At 39.5% G+C, this 8,266-nt stretch overlaps 2 long non-coding RNA genes across 2 annotated transcripts; both read right to left on the bottom strand.

Annotated features, from left to right (window-relative positions):
• Positions 1 to 1,082: 1,082 nt before the first annotated feature.
• On the bottom strand, positions 1,083 to 1,720 carry LOC135948394 (uncharacterized). The gene is made up of 3 exons (XR_010575805.1): positions 1,491 to 1,720; positions 1,330 to 1,433; positions 1,083 to 1,280 (listed from the first exon to the last, which is right to left on the bottom strand). It is a non-coding gene; the product is annotated as an uncharacterized LOC135948394 (long non-coding RNA).
• Positions 1,721 to 6,617: 4,897 nt separating this feature from the next.
• On the bottom strand, positions 6,618 to 7,255 carry LOC135948391 (uncharacterized). The gene is made up of 3 exons (XR_010575804.1): positions 7,026 to 7,255; positions 6,865 to 6,968; positions 6,618 to 6,815 (listed from the first exon to the last, which is right to left on the bottom strand). It is a non-coding gene; the product is annotated as an uncharacterized LOC135948391 (long non-coding RNA).
• Positions 7,256 to 8,266: the final 1,011 nt, after the last annotated feature.

Genomic DNA, 8,266 nt, shown 5'->3' with positions numbered 1-8,266 from the left:
TCATGGGATCGACCAATCATCTGAAGTTTGATTGAATTCCAAGAACGCAAGAACAAAACTCTCGATTCTTTGATATGGGATCGACCAATCATCTGAAGTTTGATGGATATTCAAGAAAGCGAGACCAAATATATCGATTCTTTGTCATGGGATCGACCAATCTTCTGAAGTTTGATAGAATTCGAGGATGCAAGAACAAAACTATCGATTCTTTGTCATGGGATCGACCAATCATGTGAAGTTTGATTGAATTCCAAGAACGCAAGAACAAAACTCTCGATTCTTTGTTATGGGATCGACCAATCAACTAAAGTTTGATGGAATTCCAAGAATTTTTATCCAACGCTATCGATTCTTTTTCATGGGATCGACCAATCTTCTGAAGTTTGATTGAATTCGAGGAACGCAAGAACAAAACTATCGATTCTGTTTCATGGGATCGACCAATCATCTGAAGTTTGATTGAATTCCAAGAACGCAAGAACAAAACTCTCGATTCTTTGATATGGGATCGACCAATCATCTGAAGTTAGATGGAATTCCAAGAACGCATGAACAAAACTATCGATTCCTTGTCATGGGATCGACTAATCATCTGAAGTTTGATTGAATTCCAAGAACGCAAGAACAAAACTCTCGATTCTTTGATATGGGATCTACCAATCATCTGAAGTTTGATGGAATTCCAAGAATTTGAATCCAACTCTATCGATTCTTTGTCATGGGATCGACCAATCATCTGAAGTTTGATTGATTTCCAAGAACGCATGAACAAAACTATCGATTCTTTGTCATGGGATCGACCAATCATCTGAAGTTAGATGGAATTCCAAGAAAGCAAGACCAAAACTATTGATTCTTTGTCATGGGATCTGTTGCGAGAAAGAAAGAAATAAATAGAATTCGAAAAAATTACTCAAAATTCCCTAAGCTCAGGCCGACAATACCTATACGCACAAAGCCTTTCTTCTCGCGGTGGGTTCTACGACCACCAGCTGCAGCAAATTCAGAAATTCCTTGAGCAAATATCCTAAAAATGTCTGCGCACAAAGGAGGGAAAGCCAAATTTAAACCCGCGCAACTTAACAAGACAATTGGACTTTATTAATTTACTCTAAACAGTACACAAGAAAGAATACAACGCGGATCACTAGAATTCCGCTTCCGACGCCTCCGAACTGATATCGCTCGCTCCCTTCTGGACCATAAACCCTACGTCGCTCCGCCACTGCCGAAACTGGCAGAAATTAGCAGCAGCCTGACCGCTCACTCGCCGACATCTGAAATTGATTCCTAAGTGGCGGCCCACAACTTACTGCCCAAAACTACCTTAAAGTCCACGGCACGGCCCTGCGACGGAAGTCCTCGGCGTTGCCCACGAGCCCTCCAAAAGTGATCTCCTACCTTGTCTAATTACGCTGTCCGACTTCGGCCTGCCCACACAAACACAAAATCAGTTACAGGAATTTACTTGGCTCCAGAGATCTTACTCGTTTAACTCGTGGACTTCGCTTCTCCTCGTTCCGTCCTTGTTCGGGTTTTTATACGGTCCTTTCTCCTCCTGCGTCTAGCTCCTCCTCGTTCTCCTCGTTCTCCACGTTAACCCCTTCCTGTGCCTGTCGTCTTTTGAGAGGGTAGCTTTACTCCCCTAAGAAAGAAGAAGGTTATCCCCTTAGCACCCTCATCCCCCACCTCCTTAAAGCGCCCCTGCCCTTGCATCACATCAGATCGACCAATCATCTGAAGTTTGATTGAATTCCAAGAACGCAAGAACAAAACTCTCGATTCTTTGATATGGGATCGACCAATCATCTGAAGTTTGATGGATATCCAAGAAAGCGAGACCAAATATATCGATTCTTTGTCATGGGATCGATCAATCATCTGAAGTTTGATTGAATTCAAAGAACGAAAGAACAAAACTCTCGATTCTTTGTTATGGGATCGACCAATCAACTGAAGTTTGATGGAATTCCAAGAACGCATGAACAAAACTATCGATTCCTTGTCATGGGATCGACTAATCATCTGAAGTTTGATTGAATTCCAAGAACGCAAGAACAAAACTCTCGATTCTTTGATATGGGATCTACCAATCATCTGAAGTTTGATGGAATTCCAAGAATTTGAATCCAACTCTATCGATTCTTTGTCATGGGATCGACCAATCATCTGAAGTTTGATTGATTTCCAAGAACGCATGAACAAAACTATCGATTCTTTGTCATGGGATCGACCAATCATCTGAAGTTAGATGGAATTCCAAGAAAGCAAGACCAAAACTATTGATTCTTTGTCATGGGATCGACCAATCATCTGAAGTTTGATTGAATTCCAAGAACGCAAGAACAAAACTCTCGATTCTTTGATATGGGATCGACCAATCATCTGATGTTTGATGGATATTCAAGAAAGCGAGACCAAATTTATCGATTCTTTGTCATGGGATCGACCAATCATCTGAAGTTTGATTGATTTCCAAGCACGCAAGACCAAAACTATTGATTCTTTGTCATGGGATCGACCAATCATCTGAATTTTGATGGATATTCAAGAAAGCGAGACCAAAACTATCGATTCTTTGTCATGGGATCGACTAATCATCTGAAGTTTGTTTGAATTCTAAGAACGCATGAACAAAACTATTGATTCTTTGTCATGGGATCGACCAATCATCTGAATTTTGATGGATATTCAAGAAAGCGAGACCAAAACTATCGATTCTTTGTCATGGGATCGACTAATCATCTGAAGTTTGTTTGAATTCTAAGAACGCATGAACAAAACTATCGATTCTTTGTCATGGGATCGACCAATCATCTGAAGTTTGATTGAATTCCAAGAACGCAAGAACAAAATTCTCGATTCTTTGTTATGGGATCGACCAATCAACTAAAGTTTGATGGAATTTCAAGAATTTTAATCCAACGCTATCGATTCTTTTTCATGGGATCGACCAATCATCTGAAGTTAGATGGAATTCCAAGAAAGCAAGACCAAAACTATCGATTCTTTGTCATGGGATCGACCAATCATCTGAAGTTTGATGGATATTCAAGAAAGCGAGACCAAATATATCGATTCTTTGTCATAGGATCGACCAATCATCTGAAGTTTGATTGATTTCCAAGCACGCAAGACCAAAACTATTGATTCTTTGTCATGGGATCGACCAATCATCTGAAGTTTGAATGAATTCCAAGAACGCAAGAACAAAACTCTCGATTCTTTGTCATGGGATGGACCAATCATCTGAAGTTTTATATATATCCAAGAACGCATGAACAAAACTATCGATTCTTTGTCATGGGATCGATCAATCATCTGAAGTTTGATTGAATTCTAAGAACGCATGAACAAAACTATCGATTCTTTGTCATGGGATCGACCAATCATCTGAAGTTAGATGGAATTCCAAGAAAGCAAGACAAAAACTCTCGATTCTTTGATATGGGATCGACCAATCATCTGAAGTTTGATGGATATTCAAGAAAACGAGACCAAATATATCGATTCTTTGTCATGGGATCGACCAATCTTCTGAAGTTTGATTAAATTCGAGGAACGCAAGAACAAAACTATCGATTCTTTGTCATGGGATCGACCAATCATCTGAAGTTTGATTGAATTCCAAGAACGCAAGAACAAAACTCTCGATTCTTTGATATGGGATCGACCAATCATCTGAAGTTTGATGGATATTCAAGAAAGCGAGACCAAATATATCGATTCTTTGTCATGGGATCGACCAATCTTCTGAAGTTTGATAGAATTCGAGGATGCAAGAACAAAACTATCGATTCTTTGTCATGGGATCGACCAATCATGTGAAGTTTGATTGAATTCCAAGAACGCAAGAACAAAACTCTCGATTCTTTGATATGGGATCGACCAATCATCTGAAGTTTGATGGATATCCAAGAAAGCGAGACCAAATATATCGATTCTTTGTCATGGGATCGATCAATCATCTGAAGTTTGATTGAATTCAAAGAACGAAAGAACAAAACTCTCGATTCTTTGTTATGGGATCGACCAATCAACTGAAGTTTGATGGAATTCCAAGAACGCATGAACAAAACTATCGATTCCTTGTCATGGGATCGACTAATCATCTGAAGTTTGATTGAATTCCAAGAACGCAAGAACAAAACTCTCGATTCTTTGATATGGGATCTACCAATCATCTGAAGTTTGATGGAATTCCAAGAATTTGAATCCAACTCTATCGATTCTTTGTCATGGGATCGACCAATCATCTGAAGTTTGATTGATTTCCAAGAACGCATGAACAAAACTATCGATTCTTTGTCATGGGATCGACCAATCATCTGAAGTTTGATTGAATTCCAAGAACGCAAGAACAAAACTCTCGATTCTTTGATATGGGATCGACCAATCATCTGATGTTTGATGGATATTCAAGAAAGCGAGACCAAATTTATCGATTCTTTGTCATGGGATCGACCAATCATCTGAAGTTTGATTGATTTCCAAGCACGCAAGACCAAAACTATTGATTCTTTGTCATGGGATCGACCAATCATCTGAATTTTGATGGATATTCAAGAAAGCGAGACCAAAACTATCGATTCTTTGTCATGGGATCGACTAATCATCTGAAGTTTGTTTGAATTCTAAGAACGCATGAACAAAACTATTGATTCTTTGTCATGGGATCGACCAATCATCTGAATTTTGATGGATATTCAAGAAAGCGAGACCAAAACTATCGATTCTTTGTCATGGGATCGACTAATCATCTGAAGTTTGTTTGAATTCTAAGAACGCATGAACAAAACTATCGATTCTTTGTCATGGGATCGACCAATCATCTGAAGTTTGATTGAATTCCAAGAACGCAAGAACAAAATTCTCGATTCTTTGTTATGGGATCGACCAATCAACTAAAGTTTGATGGAATTTCAAGAATTTTAATCCAACGCTATCGATTCTTTTTCATGGGATCGACCAATCATCTGAAGTTAGATGGAATTCCAAGAAAGCAAGACCAAAACTATCGATTCTTTGTCATGGGATCGACCAATCATCTGAAGTTTGATGGATATTCAAGAAAGCGAGACCAAATATATCGATTCTTTGTCATGGGATCGACCAATCATCTGAAGTTTGATTGATTTCCAAGCACGCAAGACCAAAACTATTGATTCTTTGTCATGGGATCGACCAATCATCTGAAGTTTGAATGAATTCCAAGAACGCAAGAACAAAACTCTCGATTCTTTGTCATGGGATGGACCAATCATCTGAAGTTTTATATATATCCAAGAACGCATGAACAAAACTATCGATTCTTTGTCATGGGATCGATCAATCATCTGAAGTTTGATTGAATTCTAAGAACGCATGAACAAAACTATCGATTCTTTGTCATGGGATCGACCAATCATCTGAAGTTAGATGGAATTCCAAGAAAGCAAGACAAAAACTCTCGATTCTTTGATATGGGATCGACCAATCATCTGAAGTTTGATGGATATTCAAGAAAACGAGACCAAATATATCGATTCTTTGTCATGGGATCGACCAATCTTCTGAAGTTTGATTAAATTCGAGGAACGCAAGAACAAAACTATCGATTCTTTGTCATGGGATCGACCAATCATCTGAAGTTTGATTGAATTCCAAGAACGCAAGAACAAAACTCTCGATTCTTTGATATGGGATCGACCAATCATCTGAAGTTTGATGGATATTCAAGAAAGCGAGACCAAATATATCGATTCTTTGTCATGGGATCGACCAATCTTCTGAAGTTTGATAGAATTCGAGGATGCAAGAACAAAACTATCGATTCTTTGTCATGGGATCGACCAATCATGTGAAGTTTGATTGAATTCCAAGAACGCAAGAACAAAACTCTCGATTCTTTGATATGGGATCGACCAATCATCTGAAGTTTGATGGATATCCAAGAAAGCGAGACCAAATATATCGATTCTTTGTCATGGGATCGATCAATCATCTGAAGTTTGATTGAATTCAAAGAACGAAAGAACAAAACTCTCGATTCTTTGTTATGGGATCGACCAATCAACTGAAGTTTGATGGAATTCCAAGAACGCATGAACAAAACTATCGATTCCTTGTCATGGGATCGACTAATCATCTGAAGTTTGATTGAATTCCAAGAACGCAAGAACAAAACTCTCGATTCTTTGATATGGGATCTACCAATCATCTGAAGTTTGATGGAATTCCAAGAATTTGAATCCAACTCTATCGATTCTTTGTCATGGGATCGACCAATCATCTGAAGTTTGATTGATTTCCAAGAACGCATGAACAAAACTATCGATTCTTTGTCATGGGATCGACCAATCATCTGAAGTTAGATGGAATTCCAAGAAAGCAAGACCAAAACTATTGATTCTTTGTCATGGGATCTGTTGCGAGAAAGAAAGAAATAAATAGAATTCGAAAAAATTACTCAAAATTCCCTAAGCTCAGGCCGACAATACCTATACGCACAAAGCCTTTCTTCTCGCGGTGGGTTCTACGACCACCAGCTGCAGCAAATTCAGAAATTCCTTGAGCAAATATCCTAAAAATGTCTGCGCACAAAGGAGGGAAAGCCAAATTTAAACCCGCGCAACTTAACAAGACAATTGGACTTTATTAATTTACTCTAAACAGTACACAAGAAAGAATACAACGCGGATCACTAGAATTCCGCTTCCGACGCCTCCGAACTGATATCGCTCGCTCCCTTCTGGACCATAAACCCTACGTCGCTCCGCCACTGCCGAAACTGGCAGAAATTAGCAGCAGCCTGACCGCTCACTCGCCGACATCTGAAATTGATTCCTAAGTGGCGGCCCACAACTTACTGCCCAAAACTACCTTAAAGTCCACGGCACGGCCCTGCGACGGAAGTCCTCGGCGTTGCCCACGAGCCCTCCAAAAGTGATCTCCTACCTTGTCTAATTACGCTGTCCGACTTCGGCCTGCCCACACAAACACAAAATCAGTTACAGGAATTTACTTGGCTCCAGAGATCTTACTCGTTTAACTCGTGGACTTCGCTTCTCCTCGTTCCGTCCTTGTTCGGGTTTTTATACGGTCCTTTCTCCTCCTGCGTCTAGCTCCTCCTCGTTCTCCTCGTTCTCCACGTTAACCCCTTCCTGTGCCTGTCGTCTTTTGAGAGGGTAGCTTTACTCCCCTAAGAAAGAAGAAGGTTATCCCCTTAGCACCCTCATCCCCCACCTCCTTAAAGCGCCCCTGCCCTTGCATCACATCAGATCGACCAATCATCTGAAGTTTGATTGAATTCCAAGAACGCAAGAACAAAACTCTCGATTCTTTGATATGGGATCGACCAATCATCTGAAGTTTGATGGATATCCAAGAAAGCGAGACGAAATATATCGATTCTTTGTCATGGGATCGATCAATCATCTGAAGTTTGATTGAATTCAAAGAACGAAAGAACAAAACTCTCGATTCTTTGTTATGGGATCGACCAATCAACTGAAGTTTGATGGAATTCCAAGAACGCATGAACAAAACTATCGATTCCTTGTCATGGGATCGACTAATCATCTGAAGTTTGATTGAATTCCAAGAACGCAAGAACAAAACTCTCGATTCTTTGATATGGGATCTACCAATCATCTGAAGTTTGATGGAATTCCAAGAATTTGAATCCAACTCTATCGATTCTTTGTCATGGGATCGACCAATCATCTGAAGTTTGATTGAATTCGAGGAACGCAAGAACAAAACTATCGATTCTGTTTCATGGGATCGACCAATCATCTGAAGTTTGATTGATTTCCAAAAACGCAAGACCAAAACTATTGATTCTTTGTCATGGGATCGACCAATCATCTGAAGTTTGATTGATTTCCAAGAACGCATGAACAAAACTATCGATTCTTTGTCATGGGATCGATCAATCATCTGAAGTTTGATTGAATTCTAAGAACGCATGAACAAAACTATCGATTCTTTGTCATGGGATCGACAAATCATCTGAAGTTTGATTAAATTCGAGGAACGCAAGAACAAAACTATCGATTCTTTGTCATGGGATCGACCAATCATCTGAAGTTTGATTGAATTCCAAGAACGCAAGAACAAAACTCTCGATTCTTTGATATGGGATCGACCAATCATCTGAAGTTTGATGGATATTCAAGAAAGCGAGACCAAATATATCGATTCTTTGTCATGGGATCGACCAATCTTCTGAAGTTTGATTAAATTCGAGGAACGCAAGAACAAAACTATCGATTCTTTGTCA

The sequence above is a fragment of the Cloeon dipterum genome, chromosome 1 (genome assembly GCF_949628265.1).
Source record: "Cloeon dipterum chromosome 1, ieCloDipt1.1, whole genome shotgun sequence".
Classification (NCBI taxonomy): Eukaryota; Metazoa; Arthropoda; class Insecta; order Ephemeroptera; family Baetidae; genus Cloeon; species Cloeon dipterum.
The sequence above is the reverse complement of the archived record's forward strand: the minus strand, read 5'-3'. Positions and strand labels throughout refer to the sequence as shown.